Source organism: Argentina silus (assembly GCF_951799395.1).
Source record: "Argentina silus genome assembly, chromosome: X".
In the NCBI taxonomy this organism is placed as follows: Eukaryota; Metazoa; Chordata; class Actinopteri; order Argentiniformes; family Argentinidae; genus Argentina; species Argentina silus.
In genome coordinates, this window is record NC_139653.1 from 48,969,028 (window position 1) to 48,979,542 (window position 10,515).

A 10,515-nucleotide genomic window follows, 5' to 3' on the forward strand; every position below is an offset into this window, starting at 1 on the left:
GATTAGATTAGATTAGATTAGATTCAACTTTATTGTCATTGTGCAGAGTACAAGTACAGAGACAACGAAATGCAGTTAGCGTCTAACCAGAAGTGCAAAATAGCAGAAAGTGCAATGAACAGTATTTACAGGTAGTGCAATATATGATCAGTAGTAGTGCAGTATGATATAGTATAATATAAGCAGTAGGTTAGTTTGAATTACTCCCAAATCACAAGGCTATATGCCTACTGTATTAGGCTACACTCCTAGCTGTCCACTTTGCACCCTATTATGATGTTTTTAATGAGGAATTGGCCTCACCTTGAAACTCCTGAAGAATCTCTATGGCAAGACACATCTTTACCATAGTTTTGAGCCATTTCAGTCATTTCGTAAATGCCATATCAGTATGGCAAGACTCATCATTCATCCAAGTTTCATCAAATTTGTCCCAGTGGTGTCTGAGAAAAAACATGTGACATATGAACAGACAGAAACTTTTTAAACTATTAAGCTTTTTCTAACTCCAAAAACTCTAATTCGGTTAACCAACCAACTTTACACCCACTCACTGAACTACCCAACCTGACAACATTCAATCTAACTAAACTTCTAACCCATACTGAATAACCTCAAAATGTTTATCTATCTATCTAACCTTCTCTAATTTATCTAACCTTCTGTCATCTATTTCCATCTATCTAACCTTCTCTCCTCTAGCTAACCTTGTATCTAACCTTCTCTCTATTTTCAGATTTGTTGGTATGCTGCTACTCCTACAGCTTAAGCTATTCACACCAATCAAACTTTAAAACGTGCAGAGAGGTCTGACTTGAGTTGCTCACATTGATATTTTTCAAAGTCATTATACTTTTTACACTTCAGCTTTTTGTCACTCAAAAACTCCTATCTTTTAACATGGTGGAATGTTGATTTAGGCCAACATTCGGAGAGCTCCATTGTTACTGCAACTGCTATGGAACTTTCACAACTACCACTCCCAACCACTCAACCAACCAACCCTCTACCCACTCCACTGAACTACCCCAGGCTTATCCTATCTATCTACAGTTGTGGTCAGAAGTTTACATACACTTGTAAAGAACATGTATGTCATGGCAGTCTTGAGTTTCCAATCATTTTTACAACTCTTATTTTTCTGTGATGGATTGATTGGAGCACATACTTCTTTGTCACAAAAAACATTCATGAAGTTTGATTCTTTTATTAATTTATTATTGGTCTTCTGAAAATGTGACAAAATCTGCTGGGTCAAAAATATACATACAGCACCTTGAATTATCAATTTTGGTGATGTAGAAAGTTGTGTCAATCAAATTTGCTTTGTGGCATGGTCTCTTAACTTCTTATGAGTGATTATGATTGACTACAGCTGGTGACTTATTTCAGCCCATTTAAATAGGGCACGTTTGATACACTCATTACACTCCGCCAAAAACACTACAATGGGAAAGTCTAAGGAGCTCAGCACGGATCTGAAAAAGCACATCATTGACTTGAACAAGTCAGGAAAGTCACTTAGAGCCATTTCAAAGCAGCTACAGGTCCCAAGATCAACTGTGCAAACAATTGTTTATAAGTATAAAATGCCTGACACAGTTGTGTCACTGCCACGATCAGGAAGAAAACGCAAGCTATCACCTGCTGCTGAGAGAAAATTGGTCAGGATGGTCAAGAGTCAACCAAGAACCACCAAAAAGCAGGTCTGCCATGAATTAGAAGCTGCTGGAACACAGGTGTCAGTGTCCACAGTCAAGCGTGTTTTACATCGCCATGGGCTGAGAGGCTGCCGTGCAAGAAGGAAGCCGTTGCTCCAGAAGCGGCACTTTAAGGCTCGACTGAAGTTTGCTGCTGATCACATGGACAAAGAAAAGGCCTTCTGAAGGAAAGTTCTGTGGTCAGATGAAACAAAAATTGAGCTATTTGGCCACAATGACCAGAAATATGTTTGGAGGAGAACACCATACCTACCGTCAAGCATGGTGTAAGTGTATGTAAACTTCTGACCACAACTGTATCTATCTATCTATCTATCTATCTATCTATCTATCTATGACCTTCTAACATACTATCTGTCTAACCTTCTATCTTTCCAAACATGGTATCTATCTAACCTTTCAACTACCTATCCTTTCTTCCTTTCAACAGTCACTACTGCTTCACTCAGTATAACCCATACTGATTAATGTGTTAATTGTTTTGGGTAAAAGCTATAGATCTATCTATCTACAGTATCTATCAATTAATCCATCCAACCAACCTACCAATCAAACCATCTTTAACTATATCCTCTATTAAAATAATAATACTAAAATCTCACTTTCTTTCAACTACCCAGCAAATCTATCTATTGTCCAAACCATCTTTAAACCTTTTCTTCTACCAAAATAGGACGTTTCTTCTGGAACTTCTTTTTCTAGTTGTTACATGTTGTCTCATCGAGATTCTAGAATGAAGATTATTCTGCATGTTATTTCTACGCGCTGTTATTGTTGTCCGCGCAGGTCCAGTGTTTAGTTCTGGTGATGGGGACAAGGAGGTTGGCATCAGCTGACCAGAGACTTAGGGGTAGGGGTGTGCTGGAGGAGGAGGTCAGAGAGGTAGGAGGGTGCCATGTTGTTGAGAGCTTTGTAGGTGGTGAGGAGAATCTTTATCTGAATCCTAAATTGGACTGGGAGCCAGTGGAGGACTGAAGGGATGCGGTCTCTGGAGTGGGTTCTAGTGAGCGAGTGGGCAGCTGAGTTCTGAACGTGTTGGAGTCTGTTGAGGACTCTGTTGGTGGCCCCAAATAGAACACTTTTGCAGTAGTCCAGCCTGGAGGTAACAAACGCAAGGATGAGGATCTCTGCATTACTGAAGGACAGGAAGGGTCGGAGACAGGCAACATTCCTGAGCCATGTGTTTGACACAAGGTTCAAATGAGAGGCTGGAGTCCAGGATGACTTCATCTGGGAGGTGACAACTTGCTCCAATATTTTGGTCAGGAAAGGGAGGTTTGAGATGGGTCTATAGTTGTTGGAGCTGTCCAAAGCAGGGTTTTTAAGTATGGTGGTGACAGCAGCAAGCTTTAGAGCAGGGGGGTCATTACCAGTTGAGAGGGAGGAGTTGACAGCTCTGATGATGAGCGGACTGATTGACTGTAGGGAGGCAGGCCTTTACCAAGGTGGAATTGGGTCCTGGGCACAGGTAGTGGTATTCATGCCTGCAACCACCGTTGCAAAGTCAGAGATGGTGATTTCAGAGGAACTGGAGAAGGAGCTGTCCAAGTCTAGCTCAGACGAGGCAGAGGAGGTGGCCAGCTGGTTATAGATTTTGTCGATCTTGGTTTGAAAGAATCACATAAACCAGTTACATTTGTCAGTGGTGAATGAGTGAGAGAGATTGTCCATTGGTTTGAGGAGCTTGTTAATAGTGCTGAACTCTGGGATTACCACAGCCGGACTGAATGACATCAGAGTAGTTAGTCGGAGGAGGGGGCACTTTGGAGAGCATCTCTGTACAGCTGCTGGTGTTGTTTGTCAGCATGTACAGTGAGACCTGTTTTGGGTCATTTTCCATAATGAACTCACTGAGGATGGATGTTGTCAATGGATCTGGTGTTAAACAGTGCCATCCTCAGGTGTCATCGCTTACTGGGTGAAGGATAGTGTTGTAGGGAAGCAACAGTGGCAGCAGTCTCTGGCTGGACCCAGGGTTTCTCACCTCAGCAGTTGTCACATGACTGTAACTTATTCATTTGACTTACATTTTATTGACTGTATTCTACTGTTGAAATCAAGAGGGAGGGAGTTCCATCTATCAAGATCATCAAATATCTTCCTGTTAATGGCTATGGTGTATCTCCAAAAGTTGAGACAGATCTTTTGGTAGATTTACCCCCAGGTAGATTCAGCCCCAAAGCAACAAAGCTGCTTGCATAGAGACTTAGAAAGGAAGAAGCAGAAAATGCTATTCATAAGATTAAAGTCCAAAAAGATACAATCATGAAAAAAAGTTAGGACACCCTATGAAAACCTTTGTCTTTTTCAACATATTCAAACATATGGACATTTGATATTAATTTGAACAATATTGAAAAATTGAGGTAATATAACTAAACAAATACAACTGAAACAAATTATTTAAAAAATGATTGGTAAAATGTAATTAATAGAAATGCAATCTTCTTGTGAGGAAACCCCCACATTTAGTTCCACTTAAAATGCCTAAAATTATAATCAAGAGCACCACATCAGGTGCAAATGATTAGAACATCGTTACAGAGGATTTTGGAGGAGCCTGTCCTATTTAAACCTCAGACGTTTAGTTTGGTTTGCTCTTGATTGTTGAAGTGAGTTGCATCACCATGGCAAGATCAAAAGAGCTCTCTGAGGCCTTCAGAAGAAAAATTGTAGATGCATATGAGTCTGGGAAGGGATATAAAAAGATCTCCAAACAATTCGAAATTAGCCATTCCACTTTCCGGAAAATAATTTACAAGTGGAGAACATTTAAAACCACCACCAACATGGCCAAGTCAGGCCGCCCAAGCAAGTTCAGCCCAAGAGCTGACCGAAAGATGCTTAAAGAATTCTCCAACAATCCCAGAATGTCATCACGGGACCTACAGGTATCTCTTGCCACAATTGATGTCAAAGTACATGCATCCACCATAAGAAAGAGACTGAACAAGTTTGCATTACATGGGAGGTGTGCAAGGAGGAAACCCCTGCTGTCAAAAAAAAACATCAGGGCAAGACTAAAGTTTGCCAGAGAACACCTAGAAAGACCAGAACTTCTGGAACAATGTGCTTTGGACAGATGAATCCAAAGTTGAACTATTTGGGCACAGTAAGAGTAGACATGTTTGGCGCAAAACCAAGACAGCATTTGAGAACAAGAACCTCATACCAACTGTGAAGCATGGGGGTGGAAATGTCATGGTTTGGGGCTGCTTTTCTGCAGCAGGGCCTGGTCAGCTCACCATCATAGAATCCACTATGAATTCTGTATTGTATCAGAGGGTGCTTGAGGAAAATGTGAGACCATCTGTTCGAAAGTTGAAGCTGAAGCGGATGTGGACCATGCAACATGACAATGACCCAAAACATTCCAGTAAATCTACCAAGGAATGGCTCAAGAAAAATAAATTGAGAGTTTTGGAATGGCCAAGTCAAAGCCCGGATCTTAATCCTATTGAGATGCTGTGGATTGATTTGAAACTGGCTGTGCATGCAAGACACCCCTCGAACATCACACAGATGAAAGAATTCTGCAAGGAGGAGTAGGAAAAACTTTCTCCCAATCGATGTCAGAGACTTGTAGACAGTTATAAGAAACGTCTAATTGAGGTTATTTCAGCCAAGGGGGGCAATACTACCTATTAGGGCATATGGTGTCCTAACTTTTTCCTCAGTAGGAATTGGCATTATTGTTAATTTTTCGTTAAATAAATTATTACAAAGTTACATTTTCATAGTTTTTTGTTCAATTACATCCCCTTTATCTATAGATATTGTTAGAAAGAAGATAAAATATTGAAATATTGTCCATAAGAGAATAACTTAATATTTTGGGGGATGTCCTAACTTTTTCTCATGACTGTATAATGTAAATTGAATGACATACAGAGATCATTTGATGCATATTACAAATCTCTGTACACCCGACTAGATAGAGCTGGAGCACATACAATTGAACAGTTCTTGAATACACTACATCTTCCCTGTATTGGCAGGCTCCAAAATGAGGAGCTGATTTCAGAAATAACTACTGAAGAAATGAATAGGGCAATTTCAAATCTAAAAGCAAATACATCGCCAGGTGCTGATGGATTCCCTTCAGAATGGTATAAGACCATGAGAGAACAAATTACACCCATGCTTGTTTCAACTGGACCCTAAAAGAGGGAGATTTTCCCTCCATCCTGGAGGGAAGCCATAATATCAGTGATCCCAAAGGAGGGTAGTGGACTTAATAGACACAGATCAAACCGGTTTCATTTGAAACCGACAGACTCAGGGCAACATAAGGAGGGTTCTTCATGTGATAGATCATATTATCCATGAAAAGGCTAGTGCCATTTTGGTTAGTTTGGACACAGAGAAGGCATTTGATTCAGCAGGATGGGAGTATCTATTTCAGGTTATGAATAGATTTGGTTTTAGCAAAGAATGTATACAGTGCATTAGAACAATTTACTGTTCCCCAACTGCCAGAATAAAGGTCAATGGTTATTTATCTGGGACGATCCATTTGCAGAGGGGTTCTCAGCAGGGCTGTCCTTTGTCCCCGACTCTTTTTGATCTTTTTACTGAGCTATTAGCACAGGCAGGAACCAAGAAGGTATAACAATAAGAGGTACTGAGCATAGGGTCTGTATGTACCCAGGAGGTGATGTACCCAGGAGGTGATGTACCCAGGAGGTGATGTACCCAGGAGGTGATGTACCTATTCAAATGAATCTACTGGATATGTATGGAACTTATTCAGGATATGTGCTTAATGTCCAGAAGACTCAAACTCTGGTATTCAACTATTCCTCCTCTCAGGAACTCCAGGAGAGATATAGTTTTAAATGGAATTCCACATATATCAAGTATTTGGGGGTAAACCAACAAAAGATCTGTCTCAACTTTTGGAGATAAACTATAGCCATTAACAGGAAGATATTTGATGATCTTGATAGATGGAACTCCCTCCCTTTTGATTTCAACAGTAGAATACAGTCAATAAAATGTAAGTAAAATTAATATGTTACCAAGGCTGTTGTATTTGTTCCAGTCTTTACCTGTGGAAATACCACCTAAACAATTTAGGAAATGGGACAAAACATATCTAGGTTCATTTGGAACAGTAAAAGACCAAGAATAAGATATTCTACATAACAACCTCAGGAGAGAGGAGGGATGTCCCTACCATGCCTTGGGGGTTACTACATGGCAGCACAGCTCAGACGCCTTGTCTACTGGTGTAACTCTGAATATGAGGCCAAATGGAATGACACTGAGCTGTCATTATTAGATAAACCCCTACAATCTGTACTGGGTTGTCCAAACATGGCCAATGAGGTGTATAACAAAGACAATCAATGGGTTAATTTCTCCTTAAGGACCTGGTTTAGTTTTGTCAGGCGGTCCCCAATACATAACGAGTTAAAATGACTGATTTGGCCTGCATATGATCCTGACTTCAGACTGGCAGCATTAGACCGTACATACAGACAGTGGAGGTGGAGCGTTATCACATCTATTTGCCTTATTACACATTTCTAGGAACTTGAGAGCTTTGAGACCCTGAGCAGAAAATATGGACTTGAGAGACCAGATTTCTATAGGTATATGCAGGTCCACTGTTACTTCCAGAAGGAAGTGAAAGGTCTTAATACGGGTCAACCATCAACAGTGATGCAGGTCTTCATTGATGCCTATAAATCCAGGGGTACTGGAAGAGTCACTGGCAGACTATAGTAAGGTATTTTACTGTCCAGGGATCTCTCGACAAACTACATAAAAGAAAAAAAAGGAGAAAGAGTTTAATATCGAAATAATGGATGAGGCAAGAATGAACATCTGCATCACTCAAATGAGCTCCAGTAACTCACAGTGTTGGAGAGAGTTAACAAAAATAAAATAATTTAAGATTATTTTTTTGAGTGGGGCAGTCCCACTCTTATATTTTGAATTGTGATTGGATAGAGACTATGAAGAAAGACAGGAAAGTAAGGAGGAGAGGGTATGTCAGCAGGGCCGGATTCTAACCCATGGCGACGTGGGCATATGGGTGCACTGTAAGCCCTGGTGCTAGACCACTGGACCACCCCAGGCCACTGTTGGAGTAAGTTTGGCTGGAAGAATATAACACGTCTTTTTATTACCCCATTTCAATGCTGTAGACAGTGTGGGGCCCTACTGGCAGATCATTGACATGTTGTCCTCTGTGGCTCAGTTGGTGCTAACAACGCTTAGGTTGTGGGTTTGATTCCCACTGGGACCATATATACTGAAAAATGTATGCACTCACTGCAATGTGAGTCGCTTTGGATAAAATCATCAGCTAAATGACATATATATATATATACCAGCCCAGATTCCAATTAGAGTTAGTTTGACAGTTATTAATGACAGTTATCTACTTAAGTGATACCCGGTGATATCTGTCATCTTATGATGACTGTTAGATAGATGATTCACATACTTAAACAAATGTATTTGTTGTAAGTCGCTTTGGATAAAGGCGTCTGCTAAATGCAAATAAATGTAAAATGTAAAATCTGTGGTAGTGGTGATATATATCTTTTAAAAGTGTTCATGGCTGCTGGAAAGAAAGCCATCATGAGACGCTGGCTTGTAACGGAACCTCCCACTTTAGACCGGCGGGTAGACATAGTTAATAATGTCTTCAAGATGGAGTGTTTGACCCTTAATTTAAGCTTGAGGAAAGAGCAGGGGCAGAGACTGTGGGATAAATAGGTGTCTTTTCTGGGCCAAAGGGATTAGCCATATATTAGCCCTATTCCTTTTTTGTTTATTTGATGTGTAATGTATAATGTACAATACCTACTTTTACCTGTGTACCAATAAATGTCTGCATATTATGTGACTATGTAACCACCTCATACTTTTGTTAAAAAAATAAAAGTAAAAATAATAGGGAAAAATATAGTGGCAGCCAGTAGATGGAGCCATTTCTCAGCGACCTAAGAATTGCAACATGCCTTGTGCTTTCTATTATCACACACAAATGACACAAACCAATGTCCCCCCAACCCCCCTTTGATCAGAAGACATCTGACATTATTGCACACTGACATTATTACACTAGTACTATTGTCACTTTATTGTCACTTTTCGTCACTTTTTATTACTTGTTATTGAATTGTTGATTGTTGCTGACTGCTGTTGTTGAGCGTGGAGCAAGATCCCAAAACATTTTACGATGTCATAATGAATGAAACTGGGCGCTGCTTGTTTACATACTATTTACCACCTCGTCATGAACACACAGAGAGGCATGGTTCAAAGGAAGAGAAGTAGCCTGCCATTTCCTCTCTCAATGTTCTGTCATTAATAACTGTCAAACTAACTCTAATTGGAATCTGGTCTGGTATATACATATATATATGCCATTTAGCTGGCGCTTTTATCCAAAGCAACTTACATTGCAGTGAGTGCATAGATTTCAGTATATTTGGTCCCAGCAGGAATCAAACCCACAACCTAAGCGTTGTTAGCACTATGCTCTACCAACTGAGCCACAGAGGACCAGAGAACAGTGGCCCAGTGAGAGGAGGCCATGTAGATGCATGCTGTTGAGTAAACACATGCAACATGTTACAAGAATTACCGCCTGGAAATTTACAAGGCACTGGATATCCTGCTTGTCAACCTTCACACCGTTGCACAACATTCCCATGAAATTACATCTTGACTTGACTCCTGCTCTGTATGATCAATACTTACCCACTGATCAATACTTACCCACTTTATTTATAGTTTGAGACTGGACACTGTGCTAAGACTTGTCAAATGGATCTTTGTTTGTCTTGCACAGGGATCCGTGTCATTAATTGTGCACCACAGATTAGATTGAATTACGGATTGAAGGTCTTTCATATGAACCCCACACCCTTGCACAGGTGCTGTTGCTAAGAGACACAGCCACAAATAAGGGGATGTTGGCCAGCACTTTACAATCTTGTTTGCCTAAGTCATGTGGTGAGTAGTTCACCTCAACTTTTCCAAACAGCATTCCATACAAACGTTATACTCTGTGCAGTTGCAAAGGCGTCATTCAAATGAACCACCATTTGCATCTGTGGAAAGCACCTACATTCCTTATAGATAAATTAAAGTGATAGATTGATTGCTGCCAAAGCTGATGTATCTGCTATATAGTTGTGATCCTTTCACCCTTTTCTGATAGTTTGATATTGGTTCATGTGTTGCTTTATTAAGCTGTGAACAGGAACATAACTGGAGTTCTTGTGGTGTATATGGGACTGAGCATGTTTGAATGCAGCAGTCATTATGTTGACACAAGGAATTTGAGGCCCAATAAAACAGATTTTGCCCTGTAGATGAGTTAGATTAACCTACTTCGAGCATGTTGTAGGCAATTAGGGTTGTCTATACATTGTCTTAGATTTGTAATATGCCAATGTCAGCAGACCACTGCGAGCTGGCTCTTGTGTGAAGCCACCCATTTATTCCAGTCATAACGCGACTCAGACTTGACTTTCAGACTTGATGTCGTGCACTACTCGCACCCTGACACCATGAATGCAGTGCTTTCACCTCAGTCTCAAGTGTGATACAGTAAATATTTATGTTTTTTGTTCCATCTCCTTGGAAACTGTTTGAAACCTCCTAATACGATTTTCGGGCACTGATTGAATTACTCCTGCATGTAGCTGTGTTTTCCATGGTGGGAAGTATGTGGAAGTGGGAAAGAGTCCCCATGGCCACATTTCAAAACCACTGGCCAGGTCCCAGCGTTACCTTCTCAGTCAGCTAATTCAGCTTTACATATGCA